This window comes from Neophocaena asiaeorientalis, unplaced genomic scaffold, assembly GCF_003031525.2.
Source record: "Neophocaena asiaeorientalis asiaeorientalis breed wild unplaced genomic scaffold, Neophocaena_asiaeorientalis_V1.1 scaffold223, whole genome shotgun sequence".
NCBI lineage: Eukaryota > Metazoa > Chordata > Mammalia > Artiodactyla > Phocoenidae > Neophocaena > Neophocaena asiaeorientalis.
Genome location: NW_020175045.1, coordinates 159,216 through 170,405, shown reverse-complemented (window position 1 = coordinate 170,405; position 11,190 = coordinate 159,216).

The following is an 11,190-nucleotide window of genomic DNA, read 5'->3' as shown; positions in this document are numbered from 1 at the left end:
CAGGCTTGAGTTAAGAAGGTCTGAGCACTGGACTGGGGCTGTGGCGCAAATATTCTAAGAATGAGCCTCAGTTTTCCAGTGCATAAAACGGGTGCAACAACCCCAAGAACGAGGCTTGCTGGAGTAAGCTGCGCGCGGTCCCTTTGCTCTGGCCTTGCACCCCGGGGTGGCTGGACTGAGAAGGCGAATTAATAAGTGTACTGCATGGCCCAGCTCCAACTTGCCGTCCTTAGGGAAGACGTCCCCCACTACCAAGACAAAACACACGGCCTGTTCCCTCCTCGGGGCCGGAGAAGGGAGGACCCCGCCCAGGATCTGACCGCCCACAGGGACCCCACTGCCCCTTCCACCGCCCGATCGGGCTGCGGGGCGCCTGGCGGCCTCCAGGTGGCACTGGAGACGCGCCTGCCAAGCCAAGCTGGGCGGGGCTGGACTTGTCCTTGAGAAGGGGCTGCTCGGGAAGCCACCCCAGATCCACTGAGAAGCCGTTTGGACACCCCCGCCCCCAGCCAAAAGTACTGAATTCAAAAAATGCAAAATTAAGAGTCAATACATATATGTATTTATGTGACATATATGTATATATATGTCAAGTTATGACTGAACTCGCCTCATCTTTCTGAGTTGGGGGTCCAGAGCAGGGCCAGAGGTCTCTGTCCTGGGGGGGGTGACAGGTGAGAAGTGCCTGGGGTGCTTATCTGAGCAGGGAGATTTAAATAGGGCCTTGAAAAGTGAGGAGAATGTGAAGCGGAGGGGAGAGGGAATTCTAGGCTGGAAGGTGGGACTGGTTCCAACAAGTACAGAACAAAACAAGTTCATTTCTCGGGTAAGAGGGTGGAATTTGGCAAGTGGAGTAGATGGGGTGGGTGATGTCCTAGCCTCGTCCAGCTTGGGACTGGCCACATTTTGTCTCAGCATCGTGTCCTTGCTCCACTGGCATTTCACTCTGGCATTGACAGATACTGAGAGGTCACTGTGGGCTGTGCCTAGCCTGGGGACACAGTAGGCCTGCCTGTCTGCTTCCAACCTAACATTATCCGAAGCTCCCCAGGGCCCTTGAGACAAAATCTGGGGCCTCAGCTTGAACCTGCATGCCAGTAGCAGCTGGACATTCCCTGGCAGATGGAGATCAGGAACGGCGTATGTGGGGCGCTGGACGAGGAGCACCTTCCAAGCTTCTTAGGTCAGAAAGGCATAAATAAGGAGGTCTCGGCACAGGTGCTAAGGTGGGCCGGGCAGTGACTCTGACCTGGCAGCAGTGGTGAGGGGTGAGCACTTGGGGAGAACCAGGCCTTGACCTCCCACCCCGCCCAGACTTGATCAAGGTCGGGAGATAGAAAGACCCTGTTCTGGCAGGCAGGTGTCAAAGCATGATTTTTGAAAAGCTAAGATCATGACTCTCACATAATTAGAACATGAACATTTGTGAGAGATTTAGTTCAACTCATTAATTAATGAGGAAACAGTAAGGTGGTAAAATTCACGCAAAGAGCATTTGTGGAACTGGGGTTTATATAGTCCATTAAAAGTGCTAGGATAAGATTCCTAAATTTGATTTCAAAAGCTGCCCAAACCTGACTCATGTCCTTTTGGGCAACTAAGAGTTAACCTTTGGCGTTATCTTTCATCTCAGACACAAATCCACAAGTTAACCTGTAACTTCAAGTTTGAGCCCTTATTTATTTATTTTTTAATATAAATTTATTTTTATTTTTGGCTGCATTGGGTCTTTGTTGCTGCGCCCGGGCTTCCTCTAGTTGCGGCGAGTGGGGGCTACTCTTCGTTGCAGCGCGCGGGCTTCTCATTGCGGTGGCTTCTCTTGTTGCAGACTGCGGGCTGTAGGCGCGCAGGCTGCAGTAGTTGTGGCACATGGGCTCAGTAGTTGTGGCTCCTGGGCTTAGTTGCTCTGCAGCATGTGGGATCTTCCCAGACCAGGGCTTGAAGCTGTGCCCCTTGCATTGGCAGGCAGATTCTTAACCACTGCGCCACCAAGGAAGCCCTTGCTGTTTACTTTTAAATAAAGGCTCAGGGCTTCCCGCGCACCTAGAGCTCACGCTCCGAAACAAGAGAAGCCACCACGATGAGAGGCCCGCACACCGCAACGAAGAGTAGCCCCTGCTCGCCGCAACTAGAGAAAGCCCGTGCGCAATGAAGACCCAACACAGCCAAAAAGAAAGAAAGAAATAAAATTTATATATAAATTAAAAAGTACGGACTTCCCTGGTGGTGCAGTGGTTAAGAATCCGCCTGCCAATGCAGGTGACACCAGTTCGATCCCTGGTTGAGAAGCCCACATGCCGCAGAGAAGAGTAGCCCCCGCTCACCACAACTAGAGAAAGCCCGCGCGCAGCAACAGACTCAATGCAGCCAAAAATAAATAAATTTATATATTAAAAAAAAAAAGTAAATAGCAAGGGGAACTTCCCTGGTGGTCCAGTGGAAAAGAATCCGCCTTACAATGCAGGGGACGCCAGGTTCGATCCCTGGTCAGGGAAATGACTCAGCCCGTGCACCACAACTACTGAGCTCACGCATCTCAACTAGAGCCTGCCTGCCGCAAACTACGGAGCCCAAGCGCTCTGGAACCCGCGCGCCACAACTACAGAGCCCACGCACCTTGGAGCTTGTGCACCACAACTAGAGAAGAGAAAACCCGCAGGCTACAACTAGAGAGAAGCCCGCGTGCCACAACTAAGGCCCGACGCAGCCAAAAATAAATAAATGAATAATAAATAAATCTTAAAAAAACAAAAAGTAAATAGCAAGGCAAACAGAAGTTTCCTAGAGAATTAGATAATCCTTAGGTGGGCCCCGTACACATAATGCAGTCCTTCTGTGGGCTTCATTTCTAGGTCTTCATGTTGCAAGAAATGGAAAATACCAACGTACCTTGTCTAGAACAACAAATACTGGCTTCTGTAGCTGTCTAGAGGTAATGGGATGTGAGGTATGGTATGATCAGGGCTCTGGCTCAATTTCTGTCTCTCTAAGCATTGTCTTCTCCATGGGTCAGCTCTGTGTACAGGGTGGCCAAATGCTTGCTGCAGGTCCAGGTGGCACATCCATAGGCCATAGTGACTTGGAGTAGAACAGCAGTGCTCTGGGCCAGGGTGCCAAGCATGTCCTGGGGGCTCTCCAGATTGGGCGGTTTAGGTCACAGGCCCATCCCTGGAGCAATGATGACTTGGATGAGGAGGTGACCTGGATGGGGAGGTGAGAGTAGGGGTTGGCCCAAGGCTCAGGAGTTGAGAGAACGAGCAGAGAGTGGAATGAAAACCTGGACTGTCCCTAAAAAGAAGGGGAGGGATGGATGTGGGGAAGGAGCCCAGGGAAGAACAATGGAGGGAAAAGAGGAGATTGACAAGGAAATCCCTTAGGCGGGTTGCGGCTGGTGTAATCATCCAGGCTTGGGGACTGTCTGGCTGGCAGCGGGTGCAGTAGCTCAGGTGTGGAGGGCGGAAGGGGCTCTGGGTGAGGATGCAGCTGGAGGACCTTGGTGAGGGGGCTCCAACCCCAGGACTCCGGAAACCACACCCAGAACGAAGCCACTCAGGCCCTACCAGAAGCCTCCAAGCTCCCCAAACCTCCTACTGCTCTAACTGCCGCCTCCGCCAGCAGGAAACCAGGGGGGAGGGGAGGCTGCTCGCGGAAGGGGACGGGAAGGGCCGTCTCGGGACTCAGCCGGTTCGAGAAGTAATCGGGTAGCAGGAGTTGCAAAGGGAGGAGGGACCCGGGGGGCGCGGGATCCGCTGGGGCGGTCCGGGCGTGGCTCTGCAGGGCCTCGCGGACCCCGGGGCGCCCCCTTCCTAGCCGCGTCCAGAGTCAGGGGCCTGCTTCCCCATCGCGGGCGGGCCCTCTGCTCGCCCTGATCCCACTGCTGGATCCCAGGCCCCTCCCCCCCTTACCCTCTAGGCCCCGCCACTCTGTCACTCCGCTGTTTCCCCTCCCTGCCCTTCGTGCTGAGGTGGGGGTGGGTGGACTCACCGATTTCGAGTTACTTGATTGTGAAGCTGTTACAGATGAGAAAACTGAGGCTCACAGAGGGTAGGTAGCCTGGGCCAAGTCACACAGCGGTCAGGAGTAGCCGGAAAAAAAAATAATGAGGTGTGGGAAGAGGGGGGAGAGGGCTGTGGACGGTGTGATCATCGGTGCCTCCTCCCCCCCTTCCTCCCTGCACACCTGAGACTGGGCAGCTAAGTCAGGGAAGGGTCGCCTGCAGGCTGAGGGAGGGGATTTGATTTGATTTGATTTATTTACTGTTTATGGTCAGAACGTGAGCCATTTTAATGGAGTCAAGATTCTTTGTTCAGAATTTTATTTTATCAGTGATGTGCTCGATCCCAAACAACAGCACGATCCAACAGATACATAATGAAGCCATAAATGCAAATCACATATTTAGTTTTAAGGTTTCTTGTCTGGAGGAGGAGATTTTAGCAAGAAAACGTGGCAGTGGTGTCTAGAGAGCGTTTATAGGCTTTGTTCCCACCTCCACCTCGCAGGCAAGTTTTGCCTCCTTGAAACTTTCCTTATCTGTAAAATGGGTTGGTAACAGCTGTGAGGATTAGATGAGACCCTGCCAGTGCCAGGCACACAGTAGGGGTGGACATGCAGCACTGTGAAGAGCCACGAGGGCAAGCTGGGGTGAGGGTCCAGGCTGCCCCGGGAAGCGTGGGTGTGAGGGGACATTCGGGCCATGCCTGGGCAGGGATGGTGTGAAGAGGGGGACGGGGATGGAGCCTCCCAGTGCCCAGCAAGGACCAGCAAGGGGTGTGGGTGGGCTTGAGGACCTCACGCTTCCCAGAAACACCTTAAACTGTTTCAAAGCTGATGGCACTTCTGAAGTTTTGGGAGAGGGTGGGCGAGTGGTGGGAACACTGGCCAGGACCCCTGGATTCAAACTTGAGGCATGTGGTACATCCCCAGGTGAGGGGTCAGGGCTGTCCCCTTGTCCTCAGCCAGTCAGTGGTCCTGCCCTCCTGGAGGAAGCCCCCTCCTACTCTCTCCACTTCCCGGGCTCGTTGCTGGGGCCTCTCGATTCTTTCTCCTGAACATGAGAATCCAACCCCTCCTGCCACCTCCAGGGTCAATGCAGGGTACAGCCACCACCCTCTGCCACCTGGCTTCATGTCCCCAAGCCGGCCACCCAACTCCTGCACACCCCCCATGGGAGGCCTCTCCACCCTGTGCATGGAAACCTACCTTGCTCTGCCCCAGCCAGTGGCTTTAGGACTCAGCTGTTCCAGAAGGGAAATGAAAGAAGGGGCAAAGGGGAGAGGAAGGAAGAGATCTTCTCTGTTTCTCGCTTTATCTTGAAAACTCACGCCAAGCGTGCAGTTTTTAAAGAACGCAATTCCTTTCAGTTTAACGTGATGCAGGGTCCTCCCCACTCATCTTCGTGCTGTCCTGGGAGGAGGTCTGGGGCTTCCAGGGGCCAGTGGAGTGGGGTGGAGTGGGGGAGCCTGGGGGAGGGTGGGGCAGGGCAGGGGCCCACGGGACTCTCCTCTGACCTTCCCTTCCTTCCAAGACAATGGGCTACCAGCTGAGGGAGATAAGGGGCTGGATGGGGGCCCAGTGGAATCACAGCCTCTGGCAGCTGCCTGGAGGAGGGGGGCTTCCCCGAGGATGGCCTCCCCACAGCCTCCAGGGCCTCTGGTCCCCATTACTCTGCACCTTTGTGGAAGGGAGGCCCGAAGGCTGTGCCTGGTCGGTCACCAGAGCCCCCACTCCTGACTCAGGGACTCAGTCACTCAAGGACATCTTCCTTCCTCCCTCCCTCGCCCCCCGCCCCGCATCTATTTCTCTTTCTCTCTTTCTTCAAACGCAAAGTGCACCTACCTTGAGTACAAGTATGTGTCTGTTGAGATGTGTCCAGCCGGGATGTCAGCCTGTGGTGGGAGCGGGCCAGGTGCGGCTTGACGGAGTGTAGGTGGGCCAGATGGCTTAGTTTGGAGGGAAAGGAGAACCTAAAAATTTCTCAGTAACTTTTATATTGATTACATATTGAAATGATCATATTTGGGGCATACTCATGGGTTAAATAAGATATATTATTAAAATTGATTTCACTGGTTTATTTTTACCGTGTTAATGAGGCTGCTGGAACATTTAAAGTTACATCTGTGGCTGATACCGAACATTTCCAGCTCCTAGAAGCCCCCTGGAGCCCCACCTGGCCAGCACCTCCCCGACTAGCTTTGACTGTTCTTGAACTTCCTAAAAGGAGTCACCCAGCAAGCGCTCCTTCCCATCTGTGGGGTCATTGTGGTGGTAGAGTTGCTGCACCCTCATGGGGAATTTAACAAGCCAGACTCTGGGCGGAGCACAAAGATGCTGCAGCCACCACGACAGCCGGTCCTTGCCTTGGAGCAGCCCTCAAGCGGCGGGAATGAGGCCGGGGCTCCCAGGGGCTGCAGAGGGAAAGGGGCACCTGAGCGAGGCCCACATCTGAACTGGACTGGGTTGAACTGTGACCCCCTCCAAATTCATTTCCCGTTGGAACCTCAGAATGTGACCTTAGGATAGGAAATAGGATCTCGGCAGGTGTCATTATTTAGGGATCTCGGATGAGAGCCTGGGTTGGGGGCGGCCCCTCCATCCATTGGCTGGTGTCTTTATAAGAGAAAGGAGAGGGAGATTGGGACCCAGAGAGACGCCAGGAAGGAGGTCTTGTGAAGGCAGAGGAAGAGATGGGGTGATTCGGCCACAAGCCAAGGAACACCTGGGGCCACCAGAGCCCGAAAGAGGCAGGAAGGAGCCTTCCCTGGAGCCTCTGGAGGGAGCACGGCCCTGCCGACACCTTGACTTCCGCCTCTGGACTCCAGAACTGTGAGAAAATAAATTCCTGTTGTTTTAAGCCAACTAGTTTGTGGTAATTTGTTATGGCAGCCCCAGGAAACCCATCTACGGAGACTTGGAGCACTCATCTGGGAACAGAGGGGAAACTGAGGCACTGGGGGCACGCGAGTGAGGTCTCCTCACAGAGCACAGGTTTGGGACCCCTCCCGGACTAGCTGGGCATCCCTGAGCAAGTCACTGCACCTCTCTGAGCCCCACTGTCCTCCTTGAAGAGGCGCTGCTCAGAGTGGACGGAGACCCTCCTACCCAGGGCTGGGGGGCACCGCAGATGGTAGGGAGGGGCCTCCGTCCCTCTGCCCCCAGAGGTGATCTGAGCCTGGCTCCTCAGTGACACTGATGCTGCAGGAGTCAGCTCAACATCGCCTCCACCATCACTGTGCGCAGACCCTGGGGTGCCCGGAGACACTGGCTTCTAAGGCATTCCTGTTAGCGTTTTGCCTTGCACAGGTTTTATTAAAAAATCCATAACTAGGCCAGAGACAAGGCAAGGGACACTGCAGCCCGCTGGCCACTGCATGGTGCCTGCCAGGGCCCAGCCAGAGCCTCCGCACCCCGTCTTCCCCTCCGCTGCCTTCCTGCCGGTCACCGCCTCGTGGGGTGAGGGCTAGAGGGCGGTGGGAGTCTGGGGACGGCAGGGGGGAGGCGGAAGGAACTGTGGGGTCCCAGCCAGCGTGGAGAGGCCTTGATCTGAGCAGGCTTGTGACCCTCCCCCAGGTGCCTGTCTGGTCCTACTCATGCTGCCCCCTTCCAGCCCCTCAGACGGTGTCAAAGTTCTTTCCCCCAAAACAGAAACTGCTTTCTGAGCACATCCTCTGGGCCCTGCTTGGTCCTCGTGACCCTCGGGATGTGGGGCTCCGAGGCCCCCGCGCCCCAGCATGCTGACTCACCCTCTTGTACACGGCACCTCCTGCCCATCTCAGCCCCGGGGCCTGCTCCTCCCATCTGTCTTCCCCAGGCGGCAACAGGAGCATGCCACACTCCCACTGAAACCTTCCATAGTTCCCCAGCACTCCCAGGATAAACCCTGAGCACAGACCTGCAGGCTCCGGCCTCTCCACCACCCTGTCTCCCCCCACCCCGCCCCCGTGCACCCCAGACCAAACCCCAGGTGGTCCCTGAACTCCTCCTGCCCTGCAGGCTCCCGTGGACACATATCTTTTTCAGGACATTTCCCCACGGCCCTCTGAGGTGGGCAGTATGGTACCCATTTCACAGAGGACAACGCTGAGGCTCGAGAGAGAAAGGAAGCTAGAGGATGAGCAAGGGCCTACACCCCGGCAGCTGCAGCTGCCCACAGCCCTGCTCGGAGACTGTTGCCCCATCCGTGTGCCGACCTCTATTTCATTGGCACCTTTGGTGTAAATCAAATGACTGGATAAGTCAATTGGGCTCAATCTTCTATTCCATCCACCTGCGTGTCGGTCCTGTTCCAGAACTTTGCCATCTTCCTTACTGTGGCGTCAGAGAAAGTCACAGGTTACGCAGCAGTGAGTTCTCTTTGTTTTATTTTTTCCCCCTCACTCAACCCCCGGCCACCACCATTCCGCCTTCTGTCTCTCTGCGCGTGGCTCCTCCAGGGACCTCATATAAGCAGAATCCTACCGTATTTGTCCTTTCGTGTTCACTGAGCATACTGTCCTCAAGGTCCATCCCCGTTGTAGCAGTTCTCAGAATTTCATTCCTTTTTAAGGCTAAATGACATTTCATTGTATGATGGACCACATTTCGTTTATCTACTCAGCTGTCAGTGGGACTTCCCTGGTGGTCCACTGGTTAAGACTCCACGCTTCCACTGCTGGGGGCACGGGTTCGATCCCTGGTCAGGGAACTAAGATCCCACAAGCCGCTCAGCGTGGCCAAAAAAAAAAAAAAAAAAGAACCTGTCAATGGTCACTTGGGTTCCTTCCACTTTTTGGCTACTGTGAATAAACGGTGCTGTGAACGTGGGTGTGCAGCTACCTGTTCAGGTCCCTGCGTTCAGTTCTTCGGGGCTTATACCCAGAAGTCGAATTGCTGGACCGTATAGTCATTCTATGGGGCGTGGATTTGGGGAGAAGCACGTTGTCAGCTTGGCTAAGAGAAGTGAGGGAAGGTCTGCAGGAGGGCTCTGGGAAAGGTCTCTTCTATTTATAAAAACAGCCTTCCACAGAGAGCTGCTGGAGTTAGGGAGTCTGGAGTCTCTGAACTCGGATGAGAAAACAATCACATCCTGAGCGTCACTGACTGAGCTCAGCATTTCCCCCCTTTAGGATTGTGAACAGCAAACCCCAGAAGGGCCTGTGGCTTTGCCACCAACACTGTCACCGAGGGCTTCAGAACACAGTACCTCTACTGCAGAAATTTCAGAATGTCGTTTGGACTCAAGTAGTGGTAGTTCTTAAATCCACCACTAGGTATTATTTAATGTATTAGAAGAAAGTCCATATTAGCACAACACAAGTAAACAACAGGTTGACAATTTGAATGTAATTGGCTTCCTTTGTAATGCTACGTATTCTGTCTTATGCATTTAAAAACATGATACTGAGAAGGGGTTTGTCAAAAGCCTAGTTTAGATGATGCTGGGGAGATGTGATGTCTGGAACCCTGGTAGCCATTTTGTGACTCTGAGGGGCTCAGCCTGAGAGTAAAGCTGACTCAGTAAGGATGGTAGAGAGAGGAGTAGGGGAAGTTCCAGGGTCCTTTCCCAGCTATTATCAGAATTACCCAACCCAGGAAACTCCCCTCTTCAGGGCTTCTTATTTCTTGCCATAATTACTGGACTTGTTACTGATATTTATCCAGTTGAGTCAAGTTTCTTTCCTTCTTTCTTTTTTTTGGCCACCCTGCAAGGCTTGCAGGATCTCAGTTCCTCGACCAGGGACTGAATCTGGGCCACGGTAGTGAAAGCCCAGAACCTAACCACTAGGCCACCAGGGAACTCCCAATTTTTTTGGTTGGTTGTTTGTGTGTTTTTTTTGCCGTGAAGATTTCATGACTGAAAGACAGTGTTTCCAAAGGGATCCATGAATGGCCTAGGGAACGGTGGGTGAGGACAGAATCCTGCCGGCCTGCATAGAGCCTTTGTGTGAATTAGAAAGAGGTGCTCCTCTGGGTGGCTAAAAAGTGCCCTGGCTGGGGGCTGTGGCTTTTGGCAAGAATAAAAGCCTCTTTTCCTCCAGGCTGACACAGCCCCCAAGCGGGGGCACAGGGCTTGTCTAAGGGGGCTTGAGTTGGCTCTCCCCCGACCCCAGCTGTACACGGAGGCCCTGGGAGGAGACCCCAGGTTGAGGAGAGCAGGTGGGCTTCATGAAGGGGCTGGACATGCATAGGGTGGGGTAGAGAGGGGCCGGCAGGACCCCTGAGTCAGGCACGTAGTGAAAGGTTCCCCTTCCCTGTATGAGCATTTGGAATTCCCCAGACAGCTGGGGCTCCCGAAATGCTATGCAGATTCCGCCCCAGGCTCTTTTGGGGAAGAAGCCAGAGTGCTGGTCGGAGGCCATGTGCCCACTTGTGGAACTGTCAGGGTCTGGAGTCGGGGAGGGTCCCCGGGCCGCGGGGGATTGAGCCAAGAAAGGCCTGGGCAGCAGGGAAGGTGAGGGAGGGTCTGGTGTCCGGGCCGCACCACCCCTCCTGTCTCTGGGTCCCTCTGTCTTGCTTGGGGCTGCCTGGCTGCTGGGTGGGCCTCAGGGATGCATGTGTCAGGGATTTGTTGCATGTTGCAGGGCCTGACATGGGTGCTGCAGCTGTGGCACTGGAGTCGGGGGTGGGGAGACACAGCCCTGGCCGCCGGTGAGGGGGGAGGGCAAAAAAGGCATGCACAGTGAAGCAAAATGAAAGGTTCCTCGGTCACACAAGCCACGTTTCAAATGCTCCGCAGCTACATGTGTGACCTGAGGCTCCCGTATCGGACAGAGCAGGTTCCAGAACACTTCCATCACTGCACAAATATGCCTGCCTTGACCCCTGGGACGCTTGGACCTGCGGGAACAGAACCAGGGTTTCCCCCCCACACTGGGGGCCTCCCCAGAGGAGAGGGAATGTTTGAGGTCAGTCTTTTGCACGAGCAGGGGTTTGCAGGTGGAGAACAGGGAGAGGAGGAGAGCGAGGCAGGAGAGATGGACAGAGGCTGGACCACCAAGGGCTCTGGGCACTGGGGAGCCGTGAGAGAGCTTTAAGCTGCGGGGCAGGTGGGGCCAGCTCTGCCGTGGAGGAAGCTGCCGGTATGCCCCAGTGGATGAGTTGGGGGTAATGGAGGAGGCGGGCGAGGCTGCCGTCCCTGTGGAGGTGCTCGTCACTCTTTCTCCCCACCCAGGCGTCAGAAGTCAATCAGAATAGCGCTCAGAGCCCGCC